Source organism: Sciurus carolinensis, chromosome 17 (genome assembly GCF_902686445.1).
Source record: "Sciurus carolinensis chromosome 17, mSciCar1.2, whole genome shotgun sequence".
Classification (NCBI taxonomy): Eukaryota; Metazoa; Chordata; class Mammalia; order Rodentia; family Sciuridae; genus Sciurus; species Sciurus carolinensis.
In genome coordinates, this window is record NC_062229.1 from 65,575,784 (window position 1) to 65,589,396 (window position 13,613).

At 43.6% G+C, this 13,613-nt stretch overlaps 1 non-coding gene across 1 annotated transcript; it reads right to left on the minus strand.

Annotated features, from left to right (window-relative positions):
* Nucleotides 1-12,573: 12,573 nt before the first annotated feature.
* Nucleotides 12,574-12,647, minus strand: Trnaa-cgc (transfer RNA alanine (anticodon CGC)). The gene has a single exon. It is a non-coding gene; the product is annotated as a tRNA-Ala (tRNA).
* Between the last annotated feature and the right edge of the window lie 966 nt (nt 12,648-13,613).

The window sequence follows — 13,613 nt, forward strand, 5'->3', positions numbered from 1 at the left end:
AATTTTGTATGGTGGTGGTGGGGTGTGTGTGTGTGTTGCTGGGGACAGAACCCAGGGCCTTGTGCTTTCTAGGCTAGTGCTCTGCCTCTTGCCTCATCCCCAGCCCTTAGTCTTAGGCATATCTTAAGAGTGTCTGTGGGGGGGCTGGGGATGTGGCTCAGCAGCTACTGGGCATGCGTGAGGCCATGAGTTTGATTATCAGTGCCACAAAACAAAGTGTCTGTAGGGCCAGGTGCGGTGGCACACGCCTGTCATCCCAGCGACTTGGGAGTCTGAGGCAGGAAGATTGCAAGTTCAAAGCCAGCCTCAGCAATTTAGCAAGACCTTACCAATTCAATCCCAAGTGCCAAAAGTAAAAGGACAAATGATTAGTGCGCTCTGTGAATGCACGCTATACCTCAACTTTTAAAATGTTCAAAAAAAAAAAAATGCAGGCTGGGAACAGTGGTGCATGCCTGTAATCCCAGCGACTCTGGAGGCTGAGGCAGGAGGATTGTGAGTTCAAAGCCAGCCTCAGCAACTTAGCGAGGCCCTAAGCAACTCAGTGAGACCCTGTCTCTAAATAAAATATAAAAAGGGCTGGGGATGTGGCTCAGTGGTTAGGCACCCCTGGGTTCAATCTCTGGTATTAGGAAAAGGGGAAGGGGAAGGGGGAGGGAAAGAGGAAGGGGGAGAGGGAGGGAAGGTAGGGACTATAGGGAAGACAGAAGTCTCTGGAAAGGCATGGAAGCACAAAGAAAGAGTCAAAGATACCCTTGATGGACATCCTGATTTTGACTGCCCAGGTCCCCGCTCAGGCTGCTGGCCTAGGAGACGAAGAAAAAACACAGTGAGGAGAGGCAGATCCTCGGCCTCCAGGGTGAACTCTTGTTGCCTTGAAGCAATTTTATCCCGGGGACTCAGGGAAAGTGCAGGTACCAATTGCTCAGAAGGGAAGGAAAAAAAAAAAAAAAACCACCCACTCCCAAATAGCAAAGATTTATTATTCCTCCCGATTTGCTGGGTGGCAACCTGGGCTGTTCCTCTGCTGGTCTTGCCTGGGGTCACCCGTGTCACTGCGGTCATCTAACAGCCTGACTGGGGTTACTGGGTCCAGCCACTTGATGGACCCATCAGTCTTTGCAGCCTCTACCTGGCCCAACTGAATGTCCTCACAGCAGGGGGATCTTGGGCCTGAGATGGTGACGGCTGAAGCCGAGAGACTCCCCCAGGCCCAGGTTTCAGAACTTTGCGACGCGCTTCTTTCTCACTCTCTTAGTCAACCCAGGCTGCAGGGGGGACACAGATTCAAGGGGATGGAGCGAAAGACCCTCCTCAGGCTGCAAGTGAGGATGTCCTACTGCAGGGGGCGCCAGGCCACAGGGAGGCGTGATTCACTGGGGTCTTCACTTAACAACCTATCCTGGAGCATGTTCTTGACCTTCCAGAAAGTTCCGCCTCTACCAGCCCAAGGGTTTTTCCTTCAGATCATAGAGACATTTCAGTTCCTGGGGTCATTAGGATAGTTAAAGGCTGGGTAGTTTCTGACCAGATAGGAGGCTAGGCTGAGCCAGAATCCTGCAGCTAGAACCTTCCTGAGCCTTCGGTTCTGCTTCTTCCATCTCCTTGCTCCTTCTCCTCTCTGAAAAGCATGGTGTTGACCTAAGGCTTACATAAGCAAAAAGGAAAATTATTTTAACATTTTAAGTTGCCTTTTATTACTTTTTAGGAAGGGCATTTGATTCCAAAGACTTTTCTGGAGCCATAATATAAGCCAATATTCCTTGGTTTGGTTTTGGAGCAGTGTCACATCGGACCAGGTGGTACATGCTTTTAATTCCACTACTCTGGAGGCTGAGGCAGGAGGATTGCAAGTTGGTGAGGCCCTCAACAACTTAGTGAGGCCCTAAGCAACTTAGCAAGACTCTATTTCTAAATTAAAAAAAAAAAAAAAAAAGGATTGGGGATGTGACTCAGTGTTTAAGTGCCCCAAGTTTCAACACCCAGTACCCAAATCAATCCATCCATTCACCCATCCATCAGCCCAAACTGTAAGTAATTCTAATGTTAACTTGCAAGTTGTCGGGAGCATTAAAGAGGACACAGTTTGTGACCCACAGTACCACTCCCTTTTGGTGGCTAGCTCTCTCACACCTGAAACGACCCCACAGTCTCTGTACCCCTAATTCCAGTTTCATGTTCTTCAGGGTCGTCTTTGATCTTCCCCAGTGCTGGGCCCTATTCTTTCCTTCTCTCATTCTTTGCTTTCCTGGGTGTATTTCTTCCTTCTAGAAGGGCCTCTCTGCTCTCTCTGCAAGTAATTTCCCCTTCCGATTCCTCTTCCCACTGTTCCGCTTATTATGGTTTCTTCCCCTTGGTACCAGTGACACGCAGGCCCTATAGTTCTTTGCTGTGGGATTCTCCTGTGCGGGGTAGGGTGTGTAGCCCAGTTCCTGGCCTCTGCCCTCTAGGCGCCAGGAGCACCAACTCCCTGTTGTGACAACCAAAGAGTTCTCCAGACGTGACCAAACGTCCCCAGGTGTCAAAAGCAGCCCTATGAAGAAGCACTGGATTAGTCCAGTCTGTATGTTGAAGGTCCCGGGAGGCAGGTTAGGGGTGGCCAGTACTAGTTTTCCACAGTGAGATGGAAATAAACCCCCAGTATATGTGTATCTAGAAATATGCATCACTGTTAGAGGACCATGATCACCCTGGCCTGAGATCCCGGGTGACCTTGGGGTGCCACTGAGCCCCTGGGTTCCGGTATTAGACCTGCTAATTACCATACTCCACATGCTGGGTGGAAGCTTGGCTATAGTTGCAAAGGGGGATTCAGGTTGTTGGTTGTTTTGTTTGTTGTTTTTGTAGTACTGGGGATTAAACCTGGGATCACCCAACACTGAGCAACACCCCAGCACTTTTTATTTTTTATTTTGAGACGGAGTCTTGCAAGGTTGCCCAAGCTGGCCTTGAACTCATGATCCTCCTGCCTCAGCCTCCAGAGTTGCTGGGACTGCAGGTGTGCGCCACGGTGCCGCCCAGCTTTCAAGTCCTTCTAATGTGCTCTTCCAGTTGAGAACCTCGTGCTGAATGGAGCGAGCCCTGGTGCAGAACGTGCTGGAACCAGAGCTGAGCAGAGAGACCAGAGCGAGATCTCTATCAGGGGAGTCACTGCCTAACTCGGTGATGGGCAGAAAGGATTTTCACCCTCGGGGACTCACTTTTATCTTTCCGACAAGGGGTTTGGGCCACATCAGTGCTTCTTTTAGTGTGCTTCTTTTAGCTACAATAAGGACAAAAAAAAAAAAAAAAAAACCCTTAGAGATTATTTTAAGACACTATAAGGTTTTTTTAATTTGTTCTTTTTAGTTATACAGGACAGTAGAGCCAATTTTGACCTATTTATATAAACATGGAGTATGTCTTGTTCTAATTAGGATCCCAGTCTTGTGGATGTACACCATGTTGAGATTCACTGTGGCGTATTCACCTGTGTACATAGGGAAGTTATGTCAGATTCATTCCACTGTCTTTCCTATTCCCATCCCCCTCCCTTCCCTCCATTCCCCTTTGTCTAATCCAATGAAGGTCTATTCTCCCCTTTCCCCACCCTTTGTTGTGGGTTAGCATCCACATATCGGAGAGAACATTCAGCTTTTGGTTTGGGGGATTGACTTTTCTCACTTAATATGATAGTCTCCAGTTCCATCCATTTACTGGCAAGTGCCATCATTTCATTCTTTTTTCTGGCCAAGTAATATTCCATTGTGTATATTCAGTACATTTTCTTTATCCATTCATCTGTTGAAGGGCACCTAGGTTGGTTCCATAGCTTAACTATTGTGAATTGAGCTTCTGTAAACTTTGATGTGGCTGCGTCACTGTAGTATTCTGAATTTAAGTCCTTTGGCTATATACCAAGGAGTGAGATAACTGGGTCAAATGGTTGTTCTATTCCAAGTTTCCTGAGGAATCTCCATACTGCTTTCCAGGGTGTTTGCACCAATTTTCAGTCCTACCGACAATGTATGAGTGTAAGGTTTTCTTTGTCTTCATACCTGTGACATAAATGTTATTATTATTATGTCCATTCCATAGACGAAGAAACTGAGGCTCACACTGATTGCATGACTTTCTCAAGGTCTCAGGTGTAGCGAGTATGGGAAGTGGGTTTTCAATGAGCAGCCTGGCTGCAGTACACTGGCACCTAACCTCAGTGCACTCTGCCTCCCTTTTCAGTACTGATCTCAAATAATTTCTGTCTCTTGATACCTTGCAAGTTTTCAGACTAAGTTTTTTATAAAAATTTTTAGTTGGACAAATACCTTTACTTATTTAATGTGGTGCTGAGGATCCTCACACGTGCTAGGCAAACGCTCTACCACTGAGCTACAACCCCAGCCCCCCTAACTTTTTCCAAAGTATTTTTCTCAATATGCAAGCAGACAAACATTTGTCCTGGCTTTGTAAAACAGCAGTGTTTGGTGGTGGCGCCGGGGCAGAGGTGCATTTGGTAAAATCAATATAAGAAGAACTGAACTTCCAAGTCTGTGCATCCTTTTTTATTAAGTATCTTTCTCCAGGCTATCATGGCTAATTCATTGCCATATTTCATTAGAGAAACTAACTGAAAGGTTATAAATAAGTCCTTTTCGGCCGGAGGGTGCTGTGCGTGTCCACTTGGGAATGATGAAGGACTGTGACTTCCTGCTGATTGACTGAGAGTCACGTGGACCTGACTTGCACCTCTGGGTCGCTGGCCTCCTAGGTTGGCTATTTCCAGCAACCACACGGCAGAGTCCAGGAAAGGCATTTATTTTGATTTTCCTCATTAATGTTTTATCTGTTCAGAATAAATCACAGAGAATGCAATAACCGGCTGAGCATTTCCAAGGAGAATCCACAAAATAAAGTCAAATTTAGAAATCATTTGCTCCCACCAATTCATCGTGTCTAGCATTACTGACAATGTTCAGACCACATAATTCTGATTCCACCTGCTTGGATAAGAAAAAAAACATCCAGTCCGTAACCCGAAATTAGATTAGCATTTTTAGTGTATATAATTTGTAGTTCAGAATGAGCTATAATTATCATTTAGGGGAAACCATATGGAACACATTACCAGCTTTCACTGAGTCCCGGGTTTTAACAGTGATCCCTGACTCCAAATGCTTTATCCAAACGGGTTGTAAATTCTGAGACAAACAAGACGCCTTTCAGTCATTTCTATATTAATTCGGAGTGAAGAATTCATTGTCTTTCCAAATTATAAGAAATTGGAAACGAATTTCCCACTAAACAAATCAAGGAAATTGAAAAATTACTTCTCTGGGAGCTGTTTTCTGCATCCTATTTTAAAGGTCTCTCTCTCTCTCTCTCTGAAGATGTGGTTTTATTATTCTCAATGTGCCTACTAATAACCATCTGTATTGCCTAAATATTTTCCTCCCTGTCTTTAAAGTGGAAGGTAAACTCTGATGAGCGTTAGCTGTTCCATGTAATTCCATTCCAGGGCAGTCTGGAACCTTCGGTGGAAGCTCCCATTTAAGAATCCAGTGAGTGTTTAGAACATGGGCTTCCAAAGCCACTGCCTCTCTCTCTGGAGGACACACTTCCTGGGGGACCACAGAATTTTGCGTCAGGGTGAGGCTGAGGATTCACTAAGGCGGTACCTTGGGGGGTGCTCACATGTTCTCAAAATTCTTGGGATTTCAAGATTAATCTGAGGATAAACCTGCAGAATGGAGAGGAAATGGTAATAACGCAGAACTATATTGAAAACCAAAAACCGAGAAAAGAAGGCAAACCCAGGAAATGCTTTTTAAAAATGATGCCTCCTTTGCTTTTTCAAAATCTGTTTCTCCCGCCCTCTTTTCTCCCTTTTATGCAGGAGACATTCTTTGATGAAAAGAGAAGAGGGGCATATCCGGGTGCTGAGATTTCTCCTTGAACCAAGCCAGTGAGCACTTCGATTCACTCTGAAGATTGACTTGTTCTCTGCTTTGGCTGACTGGACCTAGGACTCTCTGTGCAAGGCCTATTTTGGGGCTATGGAAACAATGGAAATTTCTGACTCTATGTTCCAAGGCCAAGTTTTAAAAAATGAGTTAGAAAGCCTGTAATCCCAGTAACTTGGGAGGCTGAGGCAAGAGGATTGCAAATTTGAGGCCAGCCTCAGCAACTTAGCGAGGCCCTAAACAACTTAGTGAGACTTTGTCTCAAAACTTAAAAAATGGGTTGGGGATGTGGCTCTGTGGTTAAGCACCCCTGGGTTTAATCCCTGGTACCAAAAAAAAAAAAAAAAAGGAACTTATCATCATACAGACTAAAACTTCCAGAGGCTTGCCAGTGGGCGCTAAGACCAAAGCGCTCCCAGTTCGAGGAAGAATTTGTCCACAGGGTCTCACCTGGGAACAATTTATTGATTTTTTAAAGGACTTTCCAGTAGCTGCCATGGTGTTTCTCTGAAGAGCATCCTATTGGCAGGAATTGAACTTGGCTTGGCCTCTGCGTGTGGGGATATTTTAACTTCACAGTTCCCGAGCTGGGACCAATGAATCGGCAGATGTACGACAGCAAGCTACTAGCGGGGTGACTGTCTTCAGACTTGTCCCCTTTCTGTAGCATGAAGGCCGTCTTCTTTCACTGCGTTTTTATACTTCGAAGTTGGAGTAAGAGGAGAGAGAGCCAGGAAGAGGGGATTCTCTAAGGGACCTAAGTCATTGTTCCTTGCTGTTTTCCCGTTAGAATCTTCTGATTTACGTCAGTGCAAACACAAATGGTGCTCTTAGACTGACTTGTGAAAGTCATCTGTGTGCCAAGGACAGCTATGTCCAAGAACCAAGTCACAGAATGTGGAGGTGATCGTGTAGCATAACACTCACTCCAGAGCTCTGTCCACGGACACCGAGGACAGCTTAGCCAGGCCCCAGTGTGGCTGGGGAGAGGCAGTCCCTTCCCAGAGGGACACCAGGTATTCAGACAAAGATCTTGAGAAAGATCATTACAGATCTGCACTAAAGGTGAGGAAGAGGACTTTTTCTTTTCCCTTCTCCCTCCACCCGTTTCGGGGTGGTGTATTAATTATAAATGTATTTTATATTTGTTTTTCTATAAAATATAGATATATAATCCCAGTGACTGGGGAGGCTGAGGCAGGAGGATCGAAAGTTCAAGGCCAGCCTCCACAACTTAGCGAGGCCTTAAGCAACTCAGTGAGGCCTATCTCAAAATACAAAAATAAAAAGGGCTGGGGATGTGGCTCAGGGGTTAAGCACCCCTGGTTTCAATCCCTCAGTACCCATAAATAAATAAATGAATAAATAAATAAATAAAAAGACCATCCCCATAAAACTTATACACGTGGGTATAACTCTTGGAGTAGGCCAGAAATAAACACTTCTCTTTTCCTATCACCTGATGTCTTTTTTTTTTTTTAATTCCTCTTCCATTTTCTAAACATAGTCCAGACATAGTAAAAGTTTTAAATGATTGGAAAAAGGTTTAATTTTTTTTTATTTTAAAAATGCTTTTACAAGTGCATTATAGGTATACATAATAGTGTGTTTCATTTTAACATTATCATACGTGCATCACATTATTCTTTTGGTGATTCTCAGAGTAGTAATTCATAGGGCTGTGAAAAATAAAAAGTCTAGAGACTATCTAATTTCTTCTACATCTAGATATAAAGTGCTTAGATCAAGCCTGTTATGTAGCAAGTATTAAAATATTTTTAGTAATATCATTATTGTGAGAAATCAATGAAATGACATTTGTAAATCTTTCTGCAGAATACCTGCCATACAGTGCCTGCTGAATAAACGGTACTGGATGTAGATATAAATCATTATGTTTTATAATAAAATATCTAAATACATAATGTCATTGTTATTTATCTTTGCTTGGCAAACTCCTATTCATCCCCTAAAACCCCAACTTGAGTTCACCTTCAAACACTAGCTTTCCCTGGCACCTCAAAGAGAGTTATTCTGTCTTCTGCAGCATTTCGGTTTCTGCATATTATAGGTACTTATTTTGTTGTTAACCATAATATTCTATCCCTTCGACAGGCCCCAGCTTCCCTGAAGGCAAGGACCATTCTCTAGGGCGTATCAGTCTTCCGAGGTCCTGTAGTGCAGAGCCTGCTATGCGGTGGTAGCTCCCCAGATGTTTGTTAGATCGAACAAAAACACTGGGCTTAGGGACAAAGAGAAGGCTCCCATTTTTATGCCCAAATGAAGATGGGAATGTAGAGAATGTTTTTCTTTGAAAGAAGAAATCTCAGGGGCTTACTTGAAAATAGGCTTCCAGAAACGAGTGCCAAGAGCAACGTATAAGCCAGTCAGGCCTGGAGCACCGTTAGCAGGGCCGCCTCCTCGGCTCAGCAGCTGCAGCTGCAGAACAGATGCGGAGCCGCGGCTCAGTCACGCTGCCGCTGGACCAGCCGGGGCCGGGCTCTGAAGGCAGTGGGCGTCTTCTCCCACGTGCACCTATGGAAATACCATATTCCTTAAAGCTCACCCGCACCGGGCGAGGTGGCCTGATGCGAGTTTTGGTGCTCAGTGGGGGAAGGAAGGGTCCCCAGTGGTGGACACGTTGCCTCCTGACCGTGTGAAGCTGAGCTGGGAACCATCTTGCCTAAAGATGTCCTTTCATCTTCCCCAGGGTCCTGCATTTTCTTCAACCCGCAGGGTGACGTGTCCCGGAGAAATGCACTTGGAGTGGCGGGAAAGATCTGAGCCGAGAACTTTGGTCCAGAAAATATTCGTTTATGGGGCTGAGTCTGCAAAATGTGCAATTGCTTGGCCCAAAGCCTCTGCCACACAAGCAAAATTCCAAGCAGCTGTGTGCCCCCCGCAGCCCCTAGGCAGAGAGAATGGTCTCCATCTCTACTTCCTGGCTTGCAAGAACATTCTCCGAGTTCTCTGGCTGTTCACACCACTTCACCACCGCCTTCATCTCCAGCGGACGACACAAAGGGCAGGCTTTCCTTCTCTCTGATGAATGAACTAATAGATACAACCCTTCAACATCAGCCGGGGTGCATGTTGGGCATGGTGTGACACAGGAAGGTGAAGAAGGGACTGTCCTCAAGGAACTCCCAATCTTGCTGGTGACAAGAACTGTAAACATGTATTACTACACGGTTGTGATAAATCCCCAGAGAAAAATATGCTCAGGGCTGGAGATGTGGCTCAGCGGTAGAGCGCTTGCTTGGCTTGTGTAAAGCCCTGGGTTCCATACTCAGCACCACCTAAAAATAAATAAAATTTTAAAAAGATCCATTGACACCTAAAAAATATTTTAAAAGCATGTGCAAATAATTATTGACCAGGGCATAAGGAAGGCAATCATGTTTAACTTTTCTGGGAGTTTTATAGGGTAAGGGTCTTTTGCCCCCTGGGAGACAATGGAAGAGACTGGTTCCAAGTGTGGTTTCTAGAAGAGACACGACTCTCAGACCAGTAGGCAGGATGGGGCTCAGAGCAGAAGCTTGTTTGCATGAAGTCTTCCCTTATGAAAGGGAGAGGGAGGTTTGCAGGATTTTAATGGTATTATCCTAGTCTTAACTGTCTCCAGGTACAAAATCCTTGCACACGTGGTTCCAATAATCCAGAACATTTTTTTCTGTATGATAACCATGTGCTGGAGCCTTCCATTCAGTGCATAGCTCAGCAGAAAGCATACCTAAGCTCAATATTACATTTCCATGATGCTGATTAGCCATTTGTTCTAATTCTGTGAGGGTTAATTCTGTGAGCTAGTGGGTGGAGCAGAGGAAATTCAAGACAGCTGATAGGAAAAATGGTTGTTTTGACCTTCCAACCCAAACCTGCTAGCATCACATGGGAAAGAGGGGCCTAGAGAATGGTCTCTGGACAGAAGAATTTGGGGACCTTGTCTAACCTCTGGGGCAGTCTCAGCTATCATGCGTTTTTGAAGATTTCAGCATTTTGGCCCATCCGACATTCTAACTTGGCATGCTTCTGTATCTCTCCACCTCTTAAGATGGAAGCATCTTCCAAGACAAATACAGACTGTTCCTGACTTACAATGGTCCCAATTGTGATTTTTGTTTTTTTAATACTGGAGATTAAACTCAGGGGTGCTCTACCACTGACAACATACCTGGTCTTTTAATTTTTGTTTTTCATTTTGAGACAGACTCTCACTAAGTTGCTGAGGCTGGCATCTAACTTGCGATCCTCCTGCCTCAGCCTCCCATGCCTGGGATTACAGGCATGTGCCACCGTGCCCAGTCAATTATGAATTTTTGACTTTGCAATGGTGTAGAAGTAATAAGCACTCAATAGAAACCATACTTCAGATCTTAAATTTTGATCTTTTAAATAAATTACATGAGATATTCAATCTTTTGTTATTAAATAGGATTTATGTGAGGTAATTTTGCCCAACAATAGGTAAATGAAAATGTTCTGAGTGCATTCAGGCAGACTAAGCTGAGTTATGATGCTTGATAGGTTAAGTGTATTAAATATATTTTCCACTTGTGATATTTTCCAGTTGTGATGGGTTTATTGGGAATGTAACCCCATTGTAAGTTGAGGAGAATGTGTAGTCATGGCCAATAAAGATCGTCTTTTACAGAAATGTGCCGATGAAATTACCTGGTCCTTTTCTTTCTTTTTTTTCTTTTCCTTTTTCTAGTCTATCAAAAACAAACAAACAACCAACCAAACAAACAAACAAAAAACCCTTTCTTGCCAGATGTGGTGTAACATGCCTGTAATCCCTGCAACTCAGGAGGCTGAGGCAGGAGGATCACAAGTTCAAAGCCAGCCTCAGTAACTTAGTGAGCTCCTGTCTCTAAATAAAAAAGAGCTGGGGATGTTGCTCAGTGGTTAAGCAACCCTGGGTTCAATTCCCAGTACCAAAAAAAAAAAAAAAAAAAAAAAAAAAAAAAAAAGTAACATAGTAAATATTTAGCTCATAGTAAATATTTAGTATTTTGGTGCAACATTGTGTCACATGGATTCATCTGTGACATCAAATCTCAAAAGTAGCCACAGATAATACAGAAACAAGTGAATGTGGCTGGATTCAGTCTCTGGCTATAGTTTGCAAACCCACACAAGGAGATAAAATGATAACTGCCGTTCCTCTGGTCCAGCACATTTTGGGATCCAGAGGAAGAAGGTATCTTGGGATACCACCATTTCAGTGTTCACAGACTAGCTTTGAAATTTCTTTTCTCTATTCTATTTTAATTTTTTTTTTATTTTTAGTGCATTGTAGTTACACATGATAGTGGGGTTCATTTTGAAAGATTCATAAATGCATATGACAGTTCTCTCCATTTTGATTCCCATTTGTGCTAAGTTAGGAAATTTCATCTTTTCTTTTTGAAATAGATACCTTGGGGCTTAATTTTCCCCCCATCTCCTCACTACTTCTATAAATTTGGATCTCATTTATCTCGAAGAAAGGAAAGAAACTGTACGTTTTACGAGAACAAAAGACCGGAGGGTTTTGCACCTTGTCCTGGAAACCCAGAACTGGGACATGGCGACTACATTATGGTGCTTTTTCAGAAACACAACTAAGAACCTGAGGGAAACTGGATATAATGGGCCCAGAGGATTGGCAGTCTAATTTCTGATCTTGCAAAGCTCTTCATTATTCCATCAGAAACCTTGAACTTGGAAGGACATTTGGTTCATACATTTGTGTCCGCAAACATACTTACGTTCCACAGAATCCCAGGTCAGCCACTGAGTTTGTCAAATGGGTAAAACCAAGGGTGAGAAAGGGGAGAGAATATTCTTTGGGGAATTCCAGAAAAATCACACACTTGGCATATTTCAAACTCTTCCAGCATCTTGTCTCTGGTCTTTGTCTTACCCTTAGCAGAGATGTGTTAAATTAAAATCACCATGTTGTAAAGATAATTCCTGAAGTGCAAAACAGATTTCCAAGCTCCAGTCATTAGTCTGTTTCTTTGAAACAGTATTAGAAAAAACAAAATTCCTGCACATAAGAGAACTGCAAAAAAGGCCCTCAAAGGTTCTTGCAATTGAATTTGTTTGGGCCCTGACAAGGTCAAAGGGTCTCAATGCATCTAGTGAGACATTTCAAAGGATTTTTATTTTCAACCACAGCAATGACTCACTGTGAGAACAAGGAGAACAATACTAGCCCCCAAACCTGACAGTTACCATAGCAAGGAAGGGAAATTTGACAAATAGAACCCTTTCAAGATAATCGCAACAATGTAATCTATCAATGTGTGTGAGACTCCACCTTAGAGGTCATGTGCCAAGTTCAGGGTAGCCAGAGAACGTGCTGACCCAGAACTCTGTAAGTCACACTTGGGTTTTTCCATGAGTTTTCTGCCTCTAAAGATGAGCTGGGAAAGTTCTTGTCCAAGCTACATTTTTGTGAAAATCTTACCTAATTTTCAAAAATAGCAACAGATGCTGAGAAATAAATGTGTATTATTGGAAAAGGTTGGAATATTGTACAGATTCTTCCATCAGCCCAAATGCCTCACCTCACTAGCTGTTGAGATTTCTTTTCTCTATTATTTAAAAAAAATTCAAAAAAAATTTTTTAAAGCTTTTTTTTTTTTTGCGGTACTGGGGATTGAACCCAGGGCCTTGTGCTTGCGAGGCAAACACTCTACCAACTGAGCTATATCCCCAGCCCGGGGTTCATTTTGACATATTCATAAATGCTTACAGGATAGTTTTCTCCATTTTGATTCCCAGCACTCTGTCCTCCTCCTTCCGCCTGACTCCCTCCCTCTACTCTTCTGGTCTCCCTTCTATTTATTTAGTTTTTAGTTGGTTATATATAAAATTGGAATGCACTGCAATATATCCATATATGCACATGACATTATTTGGTCTACTTTAATCCCTTTCTGTCCCCTCGTTCCTCGCCTGTGGTCCCCTGCTTCTTGGCTACTGTTTTCCCTTCTATTTTCACAAGATCTCCTTTTATCATTCCTGTATACTTTTCTAGCTCTCTTCCTCTTCTTCTTCTTCTTCTTTTTTTTTTTCCCAAACAAATTTTATGGAGAAATGCACAAAAAAGTATTTGGCTTGGTGAGCTTTTAACAATAGGAAAACACAAAATTAGCTAGCCTTAAGATTTTAAAACAAAAAGAAGAAGAAGAAGAGCCAGGTGCCGTGGTGCACACCTATAATCCCAGTGGCTCAGGAGACTGAGGCAGGAGGATCGCGAGTTCAAAGCCAGCCTCAGCAACTTAGCGAGGCCCTAAGCAACTCAGTGAGACCCTGTCTCTAAATAAAATACAAAATAGGACTGGGGATGTGGCTCAGTGGTCACATGCCCCTGGGTTCAATCCCTAGTACCCCCCCCAACTCCCTGGCCAAAAATATTACTAGTATCCCAGAAATTCCACTTGGGACCCTTCCAGATACTACCCACTCTTGTAAAGTTATGGGTTTCTTTGTGTTGGTGAATTCAACTGAAGGTGATTCATCCCTCCTCTGAGCATCTGAAGCGGACACTGGGACACCTTTCGCTTCCACAATGGGGAAGTGCATGCTGTGGGTACCTCATGAGACCAGAGATGCTGGTAAGCACCTTGCAGGTTGCCTACCCCAAAGAGTTACCTGCTCCTAAATGTCACTCATGCCAAT